Raw genomic sequence first — 19,547 nt, 5'->3', positions numbered from 1 at the left:
ATAACAACAACAAAAAATAAAATACCCAGGAATAAGGCTAACCAAGGACACGCAAAATCTCTACAGTGGGAACTACAAAACCCTTTTCAAAGAAATCAGAGATGACACAAACAAATGGAAAATCATTCCATGGTCTTGGATAGAAAGAAACAACATTGTTAAAATACCCATACTGTCCAAAGCAATTTATAGATTCAATGTTATTCCTATCAAACTACCAAAGAGATTCTTCACAGGATTAGCAAAAAACTATTCTAAAATTCATACGGAACCAGAAAAGAGCTTGAATAGCTAAAGCAATTCTAAGCAAAAAAGAACAATGCAGGAGGCATGACATTACCAGAGTTTATATACTACCAGGCTAGAGTAACCAAAACAGCATGGTACAAAAACAGACACATAGACCAATGGAACAGAATAGAAAGCCCAGAAATAAAGCTGCACACCTACAACTACCTGATCTCTGAAAAAGACAACAAAAACAAGCATTAGGGAAAAGACTTCCTGTTCAATAAATGGTGCTGAAATAACTAATTATATGTAGAAGATTGAAACTGGACCCCTTCCTTTCACCATATACAAAAATTAACTCGGGATGGATTAAATGCTTAAATGTAAAACCTAAAACTATAAAAACCCTGGAAGAAAACCTAGGAAATACCATTCTATACGCAGGCCCTCCTTACCAAAGACTTTGTGAGAAAGATGCCAAAAGAAATTGCAACAAAACCAAGAATTGACAAATGGGGCCTAATTAAACTAAAGAGCTCTTGCACAGCAAAAGAACCTATCAACAGTATAAACACAAAACCCACAGACTGGGAGGAAATATTTGCAAACTATGTATCTGACAAATGTCTGATATACAGAATCGATAAGGAATGCAAGTTAACAAGCACAAAACAATCCCATTAAAAAGTGGGCAGGCCGGGCGCGGTGGCTCAAGCCTGTAATCCCAGCACTTTGGGAGGCGTGAGGTGGATCATGAGGTCAGGAGTCCAGAGACCATCCTAGCTAACATGGTGAAACCAAAATCTCTACTAAAATACAAAAAAACCGAGGCGTGGTGTGACGCCTGTAGTCCTTCTTCGGGCTGAGGCAGGAGAATGAAGCGTGAACCTGGGGCGGGCTTGCAGTGAGCGAGATCGTGCCACTGCACTCCAGCCTGGGTGACTGGCGTGAGACTCGATCTCAAAAAAAAAGTGGGCAAAGGACAAGAACAGATACTTTTCAAAAGAAGACATACACGTGGCCAACAAGCATATGAAAAATTGTTTAACATCGCTAATCATCAGAGAAATGCAAATCAAAACAACAATGAGATACCATCTCATACCAATTAGAATGGCTATGATTAAAAAATCAAAAACTAACAGATGCTGGCAAGGTTGTAGAGAAAAGGAAATGCGTATACACTGCTGGTGGGAATGTAAATTAGTGTCAGCTACTATGAAAATAAGTTTGGAAATTTCTCAAAGAATGTTAACACAGAACTACCATTCAACCCATTATTGAGTATATACCCAAAGGAATATAAATCATTCTAACAGGAAGACCCCTGCACATGTACGTTCATCACAGCACTATTCACGATGGCAAAAACATGGAATCAATCTAGATGTCCATCAGTCATAGACTAGTAAGCAAAATGTGGTACATATACACCAGGAAATACTATGCAGCCATAAAAAAGAATGAGATCATGTCCTCTGCAGCAACATGGATGCAGCTAAAGACCATCATCCTAAGTGAACTAGCAACAGAACAGAAAACCAAACACTGCATGTTCTCATTTATAAGTGAGAGTTAAACACTGAGTACACATGGCCACAAAGAAGGGAGCTACCTATCAGGTACTATGCTTATTTACCTAGGTGATGAAATAATAAGTACACCAAACCCCCACGATGTGATTTACCTGTGTAACAAACCTGCACATGTACCCCTGAAACTAAAATAAAAGTTAAAAAAGAAAATAAAATAAAAATATACCAACAAAAAGTCAACATGGTAGCTCTTGTGATAAAAATTATAAGAGATACTAACCTGATGTGCACAGAGCTGCCCACCAAGCACTGAGTCAGGACTATATCCCATTCTATAGATATGCAGACTGAGGCAAAAGGAGATTTGTTAACTATCGTGCCCAACACCACTAACCTAGTTGACTGGGATTCCGGCCCAGGCATCCTTATCACCATCCGTTCTGCCCTGAAATTTGGTTCTGAGTTTCCTAAAACCAGAGGGGGGAAAAAAAGAAACATGCCGGATTGTAGGTTTGTCATTCTCTTCCAGTAGGAGGAAGGATGCCATTCCTTAGGGATAGATAATATTTTCCAAACACCAAATTCCCAAATAAAAATACCAAGGAAGACTCCACAGAGGGACCATCCGGTGATACAATAGGCAGTATTGTCGACATCATTTTATGGCAAATGCGATCATGAATTTTGTTTAATTATATCCTATAGGAACCTTCAATAATGCCAAAGGGCCTACAATTAAAATACTCATCAAAGGGAATTCCAGAAAGTGTTCAATCCGTGTGTTCCAACTTGGTAGCCTCAGGGGTCCCTTGGTCCAGGGAGAGCTATTATCACACCCAGAAGAGGGGCCAAGAAAAAGGGGGAAGGATGGGAGTAGGGGGAACAAAACTCCAAGAAAGGTCAATGACAGAGGTGGCCCAAGTTGGCAGGAAGAGGTGAGGTGGTGACTTGCGTTTCCTGAATCGGAATGGCACTGGTCAGCAGATGGTCTTGTTTTTCCCTGGGTGGCATGACCTAGGAAGGGCCCCAATGGGCAGCCCACCTTAAGTGCAAAAAGTCTATAGTCCCCAGGGCTTGGCTGTTACATAGAACACGTGGATAGAGATAATGCTTTTTTTTCTGTACCTGCCCCATCAAAAACAAATTCAAACTTATAAATTAGAAGTAACCATGGGAATGGCAAAACCTCTCAAAACAGACCAAACAGAAGACTGGAACTCTGGCGGTCACCCAGTGTGCCCCAGGATCCCCCAGCCATCCCACCACTGATGGGGGGTCTGGACAGCCAACCTCAAGGGGCCTTGGAATGCCTCCCGGCCACCTACCCCCAGCTCTCCTCCTCCAGGCTATACAGCTATTACTGTGCACTTTGAGAGTCTACACCTGCCTTCTTGACTAGACTACAGGGACCCAAACATTAACCTTTGGACCCATTCCAACACTTAGCACTGTCTGGTTTATAGTAGTAATTCAATAGGCACACTTATTGAATGATTTAAAACTCTTTGAAATTCCTAATAACAAGATCAGTTTTAGGAAACTTAACATATATGTCCTGAAATGAAATACGAGTCACTTCCTCCACCTAAAAGGGAGGGGGCAAAGCTAGTCGTAAGGTGACCAACTTTGACATCTGACAGAGCTGGTTAGAATCTGCCCATGGACTTACAGGGTGACAGTGGGTGAGTCTCCTTGTCTATAAGACAAGATGATAATCATTCTGCCTTAAGGTAGATGTGGGATTAAGAGACCCACGCATAGCCTCTAACACAGGGTCAGATATATAATAACACAACCAAATCATGCCACTTGTCTTATTTCTATCATCTTCATGGCACTGCCATTATTGCTATTAATTATTAGGGTCTAAGTACTGATTTGAAAATTTTGCATGCCCCCAGAACCAAACAGCAAGCTTGGATTGCTTTTATGAACACTACAGGTCTGAATGGTCATATTCTCCAGCTGCCAAGAGCTCCAGTCTGAACACTCACCAAAAACTTTCCTTCCATATTTCCTACTCTGCAGGAGGCGTGAAAGAACTTCTCTCCTAGGGCCACCCTCCATCACACAAAAATGAATTGGAACTGATACAAAAATAACAGTTTTGAACCAGATGCAGTGGCTCATGCCTGCAATCCCAGAGCTATGGGAGGCCAAGGTAGAAGGATCCCCTGAGCCTAGGAGTTTGAGACCAGCATAGGCAAAAAAAAAAAAAAAAAAAAAAAAGCTGGGGATGGTGGCATGCACTTGTAGTCCCAGCTACTCAGGAGGCTGAGGTGGGAGGATCACTTAAGCCCAGAGGTTGACGATGCATTGAGCCATGATTTTGCCACTGCACTCCAGCCTGGGCAACAGAGCGAGACTCTACCTCAAAATAACAGTTTTAAGAAGGGTTCCCCAACATCCCACTCTAACATCCCAACATTCCAGGGGAAGGGGAGATTTTAATCATCAGAAACATGATAAAACAAAATGTGGCTGCCCGTGAAAACCAGCTATTTGAACTGTGAAACATTAGCGACGTTTCACTTAGGTGGGGAAAATGAAAATCAAATGTCTTTCACCGAGATGGAAAGCAGAGTGCAAGAGTCCTTCTCCTTGGGAGAGAGATCAACTGCCACAACAACTGGGCTTTCTGTGTATCAGCCTTCTGTCCCTCTACCTCCTGCCCCCAGCCACACCAGTGCTTTTTCAGGACACCAAAGTCACCGCTATCGCAGCATGAAAAATAGTAAGGCATGTGGATTCTCCTGCATGTCCAACTGTCTTGTATCACTGACCTTCTTAAAAAGCATGAGATATAATAAAAATATCTTCAGACTGGGGTTCAGGAGCCCTAGATATTCACCCAGGCCTCAACTTTGTGCCCTTGAAGGTTTTACTGAACAGAAAGGTCTCCATTTCCCATTCTGCCTCTTGTCTCCCAGCCCCTCTTCTGCACTCTGCTCTATGACTCTGGGGCTGGCAGCCTAACTATTAAAATATTTCCCAGACCACCTTGCCAGCTGGCTTCCTGCTGAGCTCTGTCAACAGGTGGCACTAGAGGGAGAATGAAAGGCAGGAGGTGGGCAGATGGGGTTCCTTGTGTTTTCAGCTCAGTAGGGACAACCATACTGGACAACTATGGTTCCAGCCTCCAACTCTTGGGCTACTACAGGACCCAGCCTCCCCATGCTCCCTCAGAGGTGCAGCCACCAGGGCACCAGGGACAGACCAGGGTACTCCCTCCATGATCTGTCCCCTCAGAGGTATAAGCCACAGCCCCACAGCCCCCTCCTTCATGTTCTGTGATCCTGGAAATTCACCTTTTATTTCTCCAGCCCTAGGATGATACCTATCTCCCGGGTTACATCAGTTTCCCCCTTTGCTTTTGCAGACGCTGACATTGACATAACCAATTCCCTATGTTAAATCCCTCTGTTAGAAATACCTAGCATGGTTCCAGTTTTCCTGGCTAGACACCAACTGACATAGAAAGGGTCAGGCCTTGAACTACTGCCTATATTTCATTCAAGCTTCAAAGACCTCCTCCCAGGTGTGGAACTAAGGATTGACTTCTTTTCATCATAGATATATCAGGATATTGAATACGCACTTCCACACTACAGAACACTGCAATAGACAGGAAAACTGGCCTATATTCTGAGTTGCCATTTAACAAAAACCATTCAATAGGGTGTCCTGTGATGGGAATTAGAGTATCAAAGTGTACCATAGATTTCTCAACAACCTATCACCCACATCTAAGAACTTGGGGACAGTGCTTAACAGATTCAGAGTCAATGTGGGAAAAGTACTAGAGAAGGAAACCCAAGCCAAGCAGTGAGCTGGCAGTAGGTTTTCAGGTGTAGCACCAAGTTTGAACAAATGCACTTGCAAACAACATGCTTTCCAATGAAATTGTCAGGTCCAAGAAAACTGCTTTGTGACCACTTTTTTTCCTTTAACAAAAGCAAGAGATCTGTTTATAGAAAAATCACCTTCTTAACTGGAAATGATAGCTCCACATGTGCAGAAGAACTCCCAGCCAGGTGAAGTTTTCCACAGCTGCATAAATCCAACATCGTTGAAACATAATGGCTTTCTCTTTTTTTTTTCCAAAAGGCAAAAAATAACTTTTGCTCTCCAAGTTTGCATTCTTTAAATAACTTCCCCCAAGGCCAAGTCATTTTTATAAAAGGCATCTTTTTCATGTAAATTCCTTACAAAGAAAGGTGGAAAATAACGGTTTTTTGTTTAGAGGCTGGTGTGTGTGTGTGCATGCGCACACGTGTGCATTTACAGATATATGATTAAGATCCCAAATGAAAACAGATCTGATGAAATTTGGAGTCTAAACTCTGTCGCCCTACTAGAAAGGAGGTATGACCCAAGCCTGTACTCCTGAATACAGCAGGCCAGGTAGGGAAGCCAGGCTGGACCTTCCCATGCATGGTTACAGCCATGTAGATACCAAGCAGGGCACGTCTGCCTATGGATGAAGTTGAAAGATATTCACTCAGTTAAATATTTATTGAGAATCCATGTGTTTTGGGCACTGCCACAATGTAGGTCCCCATCTAGAAGGCAGACATGAACCAAATGAACAGAAGAATTAAACATTCTACATGTGATAGGTACTAGCAAGGAAGAGGGGACAATGCTATGAGGATAATTCCTCACTGACCTGGATGAATGCGGCGACCAGTCACTGAATTGTGGACCACTGGAACATGGCCAGGTAGGAAGAAAGCATTGTGAGTTCTGGCCTAATTGAGTTTCAGGTGCTTTAGAAGCATCCAGGTGGAGATGTCAGGCTGGCTGCTGGCTGTGCGGACTTGGGAGCTCAAGAAGCAAGGGAATACTTCATTCCAACGCCTCAGAGCTCACAGCATTCAGGAATCATTAGTCCCAGACCAATCCTTTAGAGACCTCAAAACCACACGGCTAGATAAAAGGAGATGGGACTAACACTACAGAGACAGAGACAGAGAGGCCCAAGCTACAAGGAGAAGAGCAGAGGATGAGATCCCAAGAACCAGGGAAAGTGAAGTCTTGAGAGGCAGAGTAACACCTGCAACACAGCAGAGTGCCCAGGAAGGAGGGGCTGACTGAACAACAAGGAGTCACGGCTGGGGCCTGGGAATGGGGGTTCTCAGTGAGAGCGCTCCTGGGGGCAGGTGCAGGCAAAAACCAGACTTGAGAGGGCTGAATGTATGTTTGGGAGGTGAGGAAATGGTGCAAACTTTGGAGAAGTCTGGGGAGGAGAGAGACAGGAATGCAGCTAGAAGGTCCTAGAGTCAAGGGAAGATTTCCTTGAAATGAGAAAAAATGGAAACATACAAATGAAGAAACCCAGGCCCACTGAGGACTACCTCCCTTGGTTTCTACTGCTCTCCCCTTCCAGCCGCATTTGAGGATGGCAGCTCCAGACTCTCAGCCAGGAAGAACGAGGCTTCTACTGCACTCATAGAAAGGGAATGAGTGAACTGTCATTCACTCATTGTCAAGGGAAAGGACAACTGTCATTCTGCAAGCCCTCATCAAGCCCCGATTCTGGACGACCCTGCATTGGGTGCTCTCCCAGAGGGAGGGTGAAACTCATCTGAGTGTTTACATGTTTTTGCATGCAAAAACTCATCAGTCCCATAAACACCCCCCGGACGAAAGAACTGTGCTGGGCACACACATCCAGGAACCGGCATAGAACTTCCAGGGAAAGTTGGCTTCCAAATGGAGGGAGAAAAAAGGGAAAGCACATTCATTGCATCAGGGAAGAACAAAGCTGGACCACCATGTACATGCACAAAGAAATAGAGAAAATGCCAGTTAGCATCATGCAGAAGCTGAGTCTAGTCCAGTAAAAATGCTTCAGACTGGCTGCCACAGGATACTCCAAAAATAAAGCAGAACACCACATTTTCTGGTTAATTTTGCATCACCCTTAAACCTCTGTTTCAACCTCTAATAAATATTCAATGCACTTAAATGAAAGAAATTCACTTCTCACAGTCCCAGAGTCTAGAAGTCCAAGATCAAAGAGTCAGTGGGGTTGGTTTCTTCAGAGGGCCACCAGGGAAGGACTTGTTCCAGGCCTCTCTCCTTGGCTTGTAGGTGGCTGTCGCCTTCTTGTCCTCACAGGGTTGTCCCTCTGTACATGTCTGTGTCCAAATTTCCTCTTCATCTAAGGACACTGATCATATCAGATTAGGGGACCCACCTTCATCACCTTATTTTAACTTAATTACCTCTTTAAAGACCTTATCTGCAAAAACAGTCACATTCTAAGGTGCTGGCCTAGTTAGGACTTCAACCTATGAACTTGGGGGAGACACAGTTTAGCCCATAAGATACTCATCTTTCCTGCCTCAAGAGGTGTGGACAAGGCAGGCCACCCTTGCATGCCTGGACGTCAGGGTGTGTGTGTGTAACCACCGTCAGAACAGTGGCGGGACTCACAGGGAGGACAGTCATCTCAGAGCCCCACCAAGACACATTCAGCAAATCCTCAAAAAACAAATGCCAGTGCTTAGAATTATCACATGCTTCTCACCACCACTTTTCAGCGAAGTCTACTGCTGAAAGATTACACTAGCCTACAGCACCTTGACAGTTTTATCTTCTAAATTGATGGAAAAGAAAAAAAAAAAAAGAACATTCCCCAAACACACAGCTTGGGGGAAGAAATTCATTAACGTGTTCATGTTTTAACCAGAGCAAGACAGGGCAAACAAAAGCCTGAAAAGAAATCGAGGGCTTCTCTGCACCTGGAATCCCCCATTGGGATCCTGGGAATGGTTTCTTTTGACAGATGGTTTTTCATCTTTGACAAGGAAGTAAGAGAAACTTCAGACACCTCAGAAATTCCTCCACCTATGCAAAGGAGCCAGGCCATTGTGTGACTAGCAACCCACACTCTTCACCTTCATCACTTTCACACAAAGTCACCTCTCTCCCATTCCCCCAAAGCACCAAGCACACCCTATGGGGGCCTGAGGTTATGTCCCTACCGCTGCTGGATTTGAGAATAGGAACAGCCTTCTTCCCTCTGTACCTCTTGTGCTGAGAAGGGCACCAGGAACACAGGTGGTGTTTAGTCATTGTTTTTGAATGAATAAGTTAATGAGAGAATAAAGTAAATGAACAAATTAACAAAAGAATCAAACAATCCTTCAGTCCTCTTTTCAGAGGATTAGCAAACAACATATCCTTGGCCCTGTATGGCTCTGGAGTCAGGGGTTCTTCCAAATGTGTCAAACACCTCCAATATGCCCAGGGCTGTTTACATTCAGGTGTCCTTCACTCTTCCAGAGGCCTCCGGAGTTTCACAGAAGCCCAAGATGTCCCTCAAGATGCGGGGGGAGAGAGAGACAGAGAGAGAGAGAGAGAGAGAGAGAGAGAGAGAGAGCGAGAGCGAGAGAGAGCTCAAACAACCAACCATAGGCCTAGGGGTGAGAAAAAAGTCAAAATACTTCTCTTTTGGCCTAGACCCATCATCAGAATGGCATTCTTTCCCAAAGAACCCCCTTCCCAAATGCCAAGGACCCTTCAGAGCAAAACAACCTGCCCAGAAAGCTCAATCACCTGAGCCATGGTCCTTCTGGACCCACGGTGATATTGAGCTCACTGGCCTCCTACTCCCAACTTTCCAATGCCTCCACTGAATTGCCAAGAGGGCAGTGCTTCCTTGATAGCCAGGTCAGCCATTTCTTGAAGTGCTTCCACGTACAAAGGAGCCTTGGGCTCCACCAGGGTGAGCAAACCAGCCAAGAGTCAAGAGGCAGAATTCCTTGTTAGGCAACTCACAAATGCACTAGAACCCCTCATTCTCGATTTCCTAGAGCCTCCTGTGGCTTCCTCTAAAATGCAACTAGGAGGGTACCACATCATCACATGGGCTTTCATGAGTTCCAGCATCCCATCTCTTGCCCACATCCTGGCCTCCAGAACATGCTGCAGCTCCATCTGGAAAGTTATTTTCCCCAGCAGTCACCTAACTTGCATGCACACCCCAAGTGTCACTTCCTCAAAGAAGCTTTCCTGGGTCCCTTAATCTAAACCACAATAGCACATTTTTCTTTTCCTTGGAGCACTCACTATTTGTAATCATTTAATTGTTCTGTGTTTAATATTAGCCTCTTCCACCACACAGAAAGCTGAAGAGCAAGGATCACCACTCCAAACCTAGTGCCTACTATGCAGTGGATATTCAAGAAATAGTTTTAAAATAAGTGAAAGAGAAGATGGCCAAATAGGAATAGCTCCAGTCTCCAACTCCCAGCGCGAGCGACACAGAAGACCAGTGATTTCTGCATTTTCAACTGAGGTACTGGGTTCATCTCACTAGGGAGTGCCGGACAATCGGTGCTGGTCAGCTATGCAGCCCGACCAGCGAGAGCTGAAGCAGGGTGAGGCATCGCCTCACCTGGGAAGCGCAAGGGGGAAGGGAATCCCTTTTCCTAGCCAGGGGAACTGAGACACACAACACCTGGAAAATCGGGTAACTCCCACCCCAATACTGTGCTTTAAGCAAACGGGCACACCAGGAGATTATATCCCACACCTGGCCGGGAGGGTCCCACGCCCACAGAGCCTCCCTCATTGCTAGCACAGCAGTCTGCTATCTAACCGCAAGGCAGCAGCAAGGCTGGGGGAGGGGCGCCCGCCATTGCTGAGGCTTAAGTAGGTAAACAAAGCTGCTGGGAAGCTCGAACTGGGTGGAGCTCACAGCAGCTCAAGGAAACCTGCCTGTCTCTGTAGACTCCACCTCTGGGGACAGGGCACAGCTAAACAACAACAAAAGCAGCAGAAACCTCTGCAGACGCAAACGACTCTGTCTGACAGCTTTGAAGAGAGCAGTGGATCTCCCAACACGGAGGTTGAGATCTGAGAAGGGACAGACTGCCTGCTCAAGTGGCTCCCTGACCCCTGAGTAGCCTAACTGGGAGACATCCCCCACTAGGGGCAGTCTGACACCCCACACCTCACAGGGTGGAGTACACCCCTGAGAGGAAGCTTCCAAAGCAAGAATCAGACAGGTATACTCGCTGTTCAGCAATATTCTATCTTCTGCAGCCTGTGCTGCTGACCCAGGCAAACAGGGTCTGGAGTGGACCTCAAGCAATCTCCAACAGACCTACAGCTGAGGGTCCTGACTGTTAGAAGGAAAACTATCAAACAGGAAGGACACCTACACCAAAACCCCATCAGTACATCACCATCATCAAAGACCAGAGGCAGATAAAACCACAAAGATGGGGAAAAAGCAGGGCAGAAAAGCTGGAAATTCAAAAAATAAGAGCGCATCTCCCCCGGCAAAGGAGCGCAGCTCATCGCCAGCAACGGATCAAAGCTGGACGGAGAATGACTTTGACGAGATGAGAGAAGAAGGCTTCAGTCCATCAAACTTCTCAGAGCTAAAGGAGGAATTACATACCCAGCACAAAGAAACTAAAAATCTTGAAAAAAAAACTGGAAGAATTGATAGCTAGAGTAATTAATGCAGAGAAGGTCATAAACGAAATTAAAGAGATGAAAACCATGACACGAGAAATACGTGATAAATGCACAAGCTTCAGTAACCGACTCGATCAACTGGAAGAAAGAGTATCAGCGATTGAGGATCAAATGAACGAAATGAAGCAAGAAGAGAAATCAAAAGAAAAAAGAAGAAAAAGAAATGAACAAAGCCTGCAAGAAGTATGGGATTATGTAAAAAGACCAAATCTCCGTCTGATTGGGGTGCCTGAAAGTGAGGGGGAAAATGGAACCAAGTTGGAAAACACTCTTCAGGATATCATCCAGGAGAACTTCCCCAACCTAGTAGGGCAGGCCAACATTCAAATCCAGGAAATACAGAGAACGCCACAAAGATACTCCTCGAGAAGAGCAACTCCAAGACACATAATTGCCAGATTCACCAAAGTTGAAATGAAGGAAAAAATCTTAAGGGCAGCCAGAGAGAAAGGTCGGGTTACCCACAAAGGGAAGCCCATCAGACTCACAGCAGATCTCTCGGCAGAAACTCTCCAAGCCAGAAGAGAGTGGGGGCCAATATTCAACATTCTTAAAGAAAAGAATTTTAAACCCAGAATTTCATATCCAGCCAAACTAAGTTTCATAAGTGAAGGAGAAATAAAATCCTTTACAGATAAGCAAATGCTTAGAGATTTTGTCACCACTAGGCCTGCCTTACAAGAGACCCTGAAGGAAGCACTCAACATGGAAAGGAACAACCGGTACCAGCCATTGCAAAAACATGCCAAAATGTAAAGACCATCGAGGCTAGGAAGAAACTGCATCAACTAACGAGCAAAATAACCAGTTAATATCATAATGGCAGGATCAAGTTCACACATAACAATCTTAACCTTAAATGTAAATGGACTAAATGCTCCAATTAAAAGACACAGACTGGCAAACTGGATAAAGAGTCAAGACCCATCGGTCTGCTGTATTCAGGAGACCCATCTCACATGCAGAGACATGCATAGGCTCAAAATAAAGGGATGGAGGAAGATCTACCAAGCAAATGGAGAACAAAAAAAAGCAAGGGTTGCAATACTAGTCTCTGATAAAACAGACTTTAAACCATCAAAGATCAAAAGAGACAAAGAAGGCCATTACATAATGGTAAAGGGATCAAATCAACAGGAAGAGCTAACTATCCTAAATATATATGCACCCAATACAGGAGCACCCAGATTCATAAAGCAAGTCCTTAGAGACTTGCAAAGAGACTTAGACTCCCATACAATAATAATGGGAGACTTCAACACTCCACTGTCAACATTAGACAGATCAATGAGACAGAAAGTTAACAAGGATATCCAGGAATTGAACTCATCTCTGCAGCAAGCAGACCTAATAGACATCTATAGACCTCTCCACCCCGAATCAACAGAATATACATTCTTCTCAGCACCACATCGCACTTATTCCAAAATTGACCACATAATTGGAAGTAAAGCACTCCTCAGCAAATGTACAAGAACAGAAATTATAACAAACTGTCTCTCAGACCACAGTGCAATCAAACTAGAACTCAGGACTAAGAAACTCAATCAAAACCGCTCAACTACATGGAAACTGAACAACCTGCTCCTGAATGACTACTGGGTACATAACGAAATGAAGGCAGAAATAAAGATGTTCTTTGAAACCAATGAGAACAAAGATACAACATACCAGAATCTCTGGGACACATTTAAAGCAGTGTGTAGAGGGAAATTTATAGCACTAAATGCCCACAAGAGAAAGCAGGAAAGATCTAAAATTGACACTCTAACATCACAATTAAAAGAACTAGAGAAGCAAGAGCAAACACATTCGAAAGCTAGCAGAAGGCAAGAAATAACTAAGATCAGAGCAGAACTGAAGGAGATAGAGACACAAAAAACCCTCCAAAAAATCAATGAATCCAGGAGTTGGTTTTTTGAAAAGATCAACAAAATTGACAGACCACTAGCAAGACTAATAAAGAAGAAGAGAAGAATCAAATAGATGCAATAAAAAATGATAAAGGGGATATCACCACCGACCCCACAGAAATACAAACTACCATCAGAGAATACTATAAACACTGCTACGCAAATAAACTAGAAAATCTAGAAGAAATGGATAATTTCCTGGACACTTACACTCTTCCAAGACTAAACCAGGAAGAAGCTGAATCCCTGAATAGACCAATAGCAGGCTCTGAAATCACTGTAATTTTGATTTGCATTTCCCTCATGACTAATGATGTTGATCATCTCTGTATGTGCTTATTTTCCATTTGTATATTTTCTTCAGAGAACTATCTGTGGTGGTTCATACTGAGTGTCAATTTGATTGGATTGAAGAATACAAAGGATTGATCCTAGGTGTGTCTGTGAGAGTGTTGCCACGGGAGATTAACATTTGAGTCAGTGAGCTGCGAAAGGCAGACCCACCCTTAATTTAGGTGGGCATAATCCTAACCCTGCCAGGGAGGTTAGGATACAAAGCAGGCAGAAAAATGTGAAAAGAGAAACTGGCCTAGCCTCCCAGCCTACATTTTTTCCCGTGCTGGATGCTTCCTATTCTCAAACATCGGACTCCAAGTTCTTCAGTTTTGGAACTCTGACTGGCTCTCCTTGCTCCATAACCTGCAGACAGCCTATTGTAGGACCTTATGATCATGTGAGTTAATACTTAATAAACTCCCCTTTATATACATAAAATATATAATACGTATTTTATTATATACATATTCCATTAGTTCTGTCCCTCTAGAGAACCCTAATACACTGTTCAAGTCCTTTATCCATTAATTGAGGTCAATGTCATTCTATTACTGAGTTACAGGAATTCTTTTTATATTTTAAATACAAGTCTCTTACCAGATATATGATTTAAAGAAGTCTTCTCCCATCATATGAGTTGTATTTTTACTTTTTTGATGGTATCCTTTAAAACACCAAAGTTTTTAATTTTTATGAGGTCCAACTTATCTGTATTTTCTTTGGTTGCTTGTGCTTTGGGTACCATATGTAAGAAACCATCGCCTAAACCTAGACCACAAATACTCACATCTATGTTTGCTTCTAAGAGTCTGATAGTTTTAGCTCTTAAATTTAGGTCTTTGATCTTCCCTTAATTCTTAATTCTATTCCATATGTGATTATATTTGTATCAGTTAGACTTCACTCTGTTCAACAGTTTTAATCAGCTTTTTATTTTTATTTTACTTATTGATTTTTTTTGAGAAGGAGTTTCTCTCTTGTTGCCCAGGCTGGAGCGCAGTGGTGTGATCTCAGCTCACTGCAATCTCCGTCTCCCAGGGGGTTCAAGCGATCCTCCTGCCTCAGTCTCCTCAGTAGCTGGGACTACAGGTGCATGCCACCACACCCGGCTAATTTTTTGTATTTTTAGTAGAGATGGGATTTTGCCATGTTGGGCAGGCTGGTCTCGAACTCTTGATCTCAGGTGATCCGCCCGCTTTGGCCTCCCAAAGTGCTGGGATTACAGGCGTGAGCCACCGCACCCCACCTTAACCAGCTCTTTATGTCATGACTTCCCTATTCCCAATCTCTTAATTTTGCTTCAGCTCAGAATAAACTGCAGTGATGTCTTCAAGCAATCCTTCCCAGAATAAAGGCAACCAGGGTATATCATCTCTAACCTCTTAGGTAGCTAAAAGCACCCCTCAGTCGCCTGTACTCTTGAACAATAACTTGTCTGAGTGTCATATCCTTAGGGCACATATCCTTAGGGCACAACCCCTGCTCCTCCCAGCACTGGAGTCCTGGCTCCACTGTCTTCTGGGACTCCGTATCACAGATGACTCTGTGGCCTGCCAGATTTTCATTTCCTTTGAGTAGCCCATTTTGTCTATTTGAATACTAGTATAATTTTTTTAATCTTATAATTCACAAATTTTGCCAGAATAAATCTAACTGTGAGTCCATGTTAATTCACTCTGACTAGAACAGAGTAAGCCTTTTATCCTGAAAACTGAGATTTGTTTCAAACCTCCCGAAAAGCCTTCATTCATTATAAATCTTTGATCAATGCTCCTATTCTGTCTTGGGGGAAGGGTTCTATCTGCAGGGATTCCTGGATTGGATTTCCATTCTCTGTAATCCATTTCTAGCACTTTCTTTCTCACCACTGACTTCTTTCCTTCGCCTCCTGAGGGAGTACCTCACAGTTATTCTCATCCCTAATTTAAATGCACAATGTCATTTCTGCTCTGTACCACTGCCTTTGTGCATTATGATCTGCTGTAGCAGACTACAGTACAGTTGACCCTTGAATATCACAGGTTTGAACTGCGCAGGCCCACTTATTTGTGGATTTTCACCTCTGCCACCCAAGACAGCAAGACCAACCTCTCCTCTCCCTCTTCCTCTTCAGCCTACTCAGCATGAAGAGGACAAGGATGAAGACCTCTGTAATGATCTACTTCCACTTAATAAACAGTGAACACATTTTCTCTTCCTTATGATTTTCTTAATAACATTTTCTTTTCTCTAGCTTACCATATTGTGAGAATACAGTATACAATACACATTGTTTATGTTAACAGTAAGACTTCCAGTCAAGAGTAGGTTATTAGCAATTAAGTTTCTGGAGAGTCAAAAGTGATACTGAAATTTTCAACTGCATGTTGTGTTGCAGGGGCAGAGGGGGATAGTCAGTACCCCTCATCCTCAAGCCTGCACACTGTTCAAAGATCAACTATAAAAAAGAAAAAAAAAAAAAAACCTTATAAAGCTTATCTCATCCAGGTCTCATTTATTTTAAGCTTACTGTTGTAACATCTCAACCTGGTCTGGATGGCTCTTTGTTTCTTAGAAGCCCTAACTTCTTTCCAGATTTGTTTATTTACTTACCTATTTAGGATGCCAGATTCCTAAAATTGATTCTGGTCCCTGAAATAAATCCTTCTCAAAGGCTGTGGTATTTATAATCAGGTCTTCCGATGGGTTTGCTCTATTTACTCAAATTCCAATGACAAGAGCTCTGGCAAAAGCCAGTGCCAAGACCTGCGTGCACAAGTCCCCCTACATGGCCCTGGTTCATGTCCCATCTCAGATCGGCTGCTAGAGGGCAGGCAGGTGCACCCAGGGGCTCACAGGCATCGGCCTACTCCATTCTGCTGGGCCATGGTGGGGTCTTACACTTGCCCCAGAGACTGAGACTGTACATTCTGAGGACACTCAGATCTGGAGCTACCAGATGTGTTCATTATCTTATTGTGGGGGTGGTTTTGCTGATGCAATCACATGTCAAAACTCATCACATTAGGCCAGGCATGGTGGCTCACACCTGGAATCCAAGCACTTTGGGAAGCCAAGGCAGGAGGACTGCTTGAGCCCAGTTCAAGACCAGCCTGGGCAACATGGCAAGATACCATCTTTAAAAATATATATAAATTTAAACAAACTCATCACACTGTACATTTGAATGTGTTCAGTTTATTACATGCTAATTTTATCTCCATAAAGCTATAATCAATTAACTGAGCAAGGACACTCAGTGACTACACCACGGCTCTGACACCAAAGGCTGCTCTAGGCCCAGTGCCCAACAGTTGATGCACGCCAATGTCCAAAGCTGGGCTGAAGAGCCCCATACCCAATATGCTCTCTCCAAACTGTGGAACATGCCCTCTCCTCACTTGAGTTGTCTCTGATCCCTCTGCACAGTGGCCCTTTGTCACTAGCAGTGTCACCTACCTGCAGTTATAGAGGTGCGAAGAGGTTTTAAATAAGGCCCCCAAATTCTTTGACAGTGAGCGGTGGGGTTTATCTCTCTGCCTTTCAACCTGGGTAGGTCTCTAACTGCTTCAGCCAATAGAGTACCTTCAGAGTGATGCTCTAGGATTTCTGAGGCTGATCCTCAAAGGCAGCGCAGCTCCTGCTGGTCCTGCTGGAACTCTTGCTTTGGGAGCCCTGGGGCCAAGGAAGAAATATGCCTGCCACCATGGTATGGACGCCAAGCTGCAGAGGCCACAGGTAGATGCTCCAAGTTGTTGTCCTCATCTTCAAGTCATCCACCTCCAGGCCAGACACATGAATGAGACACCTCCAGATCACTCCAGCCTCCAGATTTCAAGTCTTCCCGGGTGAGGCCCAGATACCGTGGAACTGAGAAAAGCTATGTCCACCGTGCCTTGTCGAAATCCCTGACCTGCAGAATCTATGAACTTATTGAAAGGGCAGTTTCAAACTACTCAGCTTTGGGGTAGCTCATCATGCAGCAGGAGGGACTGACGCAGCCGTTAGCGTGGTAACTTCTTGGTTTCTCCCACGCTTGAACTCGGTAGAACCCCTCACACGCTGCTGTGCTTCCAAAGCCCAAAGCAGGGATACAGCACCCCCTTGAATTACCTGAGCCAACCTGGACTTGGGCAACGGGGCATCCTGCAAGAACACAGTCCCAAAGAATTGCTCTTAGAATGGCCTTTCACCTAAGCACAGTCCACACCTTGAACATGACTTCCTTCCTCCGCTGACCCTGAGAGAAAGGAGAACGAGGCTAAGAGAGGACCATGGCAGGGACTGAGGAGCACTTCATGAATGCCTGTGAGCAAATGCCATCTCAAAAGTCTGGGTTCAGGAGAAAAAGGCAAAGACTGACAAAATTATCTAGGCCACTTAAGAGGGCTTCTAGAGTTGTGCCCTGTCCTGCAATAGAACACCTCTTTGCTTCTGGGGACCACAGCAAACTAATGAAGTTGTCTATCACTAGCCCTACCCCAATGCTGTGTGATGACCATGTTATAGGACAGGAGAAAAGACTCTGCTTCTTGGACACAGTGATCAGTCCAGGATTGGGCACATGACCCAAGCAGGGCCACTCAAATCCTTCCACGAAGTTTGGTGTGACTGGGTTCGCAGGCACCAAGGACCACGAAAGCGGCAGCTGCCAGGGGCCACCTGTGCTGTCATCAGGAAAGACCTACCTGAGATTTAAGTCAACTCAGAGTGAAACCGAAGTAAGAGATGGCAAGAGAAAGTGAGGAAGTCCCAGCCACATTTCTGTAAACCCTGGGTCCAGCCATGACTAAAGCTCATATTACCTGATGGGCTTTTCACATGAGTCAATAGATTTCCTTTTATTTATTTTTCTGGCTTAGCTTGAGATGGAGAGAGGGCTAAGCAATGCAGGCCTCCTGCCTCTGGTCCCTAAATGCCCCTTCATGTTTATCCAGCTGTAATGGGAACCATGCCGTTTCACTGTGATGAAAACAGCTGAACATTTGAGGAGGAGAAAATGAGATAGCGGATGTCACGTGCCGGGTGCAGTGCCAGGTGTGTGGCTGGCGTCCTCCACGAGCTTCTGAAACAGCACAACAGTGTGGGTTCCCACAGACCCCCTGCTGGGACCTGCCACCCACCACACACCCCCAACACCGCCACACCTGGGCGACAATTTTGCTCATCTGTAACGGTGCCCTGTAAAAAGAGTCCAATAATCACAAATCTGCCCTAGACAAGCAGTTGTGTTTTTTCTATGAAAAATACAAAAATCAACCAAGAAGTATGTTCTAAGCAGCTGGTGCATATCCTGCCAAAAACGTCTCCACTTGACAGGATTTACTCCAGCTTTCTTTAAAACAGTAAGCTCATCTACTTCATTTAAAATCTGACCCACTTTACAAAAGTCTCACTTTTTAAAACAACTTTTCAATGACATCTATTACCAAAAACATTATACCCCGGAGCACAACGATCTCCACTTTTTCTCCCACATACACAGACAACTCACACACACCCCACAAAAGGCCTGATTGTCCAGCCTTGTCAAAAAGTTATTATAAAACATTTTATTTTATCTGGCAGCCAGAAATGATGTTCAGTTGTCTGGAACACAGGCTGCTAGCGGCTGCCTGCCACAGACAACTGGAAGGAAAAAAGCAAAAGACGACAGTTGTAAATCTCAGAATCCCCAAAGATAAAGCAAGCGGGGAACTCCATCATTCGCTCACTGGTAGAACCCTCAGGCTTCCTGAGCAAAATGCCCCTGTCATTCACACTGGAAGCAATTAGAGGCAGATTCCTGCTGCAACTTGAACAGCTTCCTTCTTTTGCTATTGCTAAATGCTTTCCCTTTTTAGGTAGTTACTGATGTATCATAACTCCAAGTAACTACTCTTTAATATGGTTGAAACTGGAATGTCTTCAAGAAGTCTGTACTGTCAGTGTTGGAATCATAAAAAAAAAAAAAAAAAAAGTAATGGGAAAGGAAAACAGAATCCCGGGCTTAGCCATCCAAGTTTGCCCTGGCTTCTTCTGCCAGCTACTTTCTCCACGAGACAACCCGGTGTAC

At 44.2% G+C, this 19,547-nt stretch overlaps 1 protein-coding gene across 6 annotated transcripts in view; it reads right to left on the bottom strand.

Annotated features, from left to right (window-relative positions):
* The window catches only part of ADAMTS17 (ADAM metallopeptidase with thrombospondin type 1 motif 17), a 366,725-nt gene that overhangs the window by 314,202 nt on the left and 32,976 nt on the right, over positions 1 to 19,547 (bottom strand). Inside the window, exon 1 of one of the 6 annotated variants that reach the window (XM_021940910.2) lies at positions 6,436 to 10,037. The exons of the other annotated variants lie outside the window; for them this stretch is intronic. The gene's annotated coding sequence lies outside the window, so the exon portion shown is untranslated. Of the gene's footprint in view, positions 1 to 6,435; positions 10,038 to 19,547 lie in introns of those variants that run through there. 6 annotated transcript variants of the gene reach the window in all.

Source organism: Papio anubis, chromosome 7, assembly GCF_008728515.1.
Source record: "Papio anubis isolate 15944 chromosome 7, Panubis1.0, whole genome shotgun sequence".
Lineage (NCBI taxonomy): Eukaryota > Metazoa > Chordata > Mammalia > Primates > Cercopithecidae > Papio > Papio anubis.
This window is presented reverse-complemented; position numbering and strand designations above follow the sequence as displayed.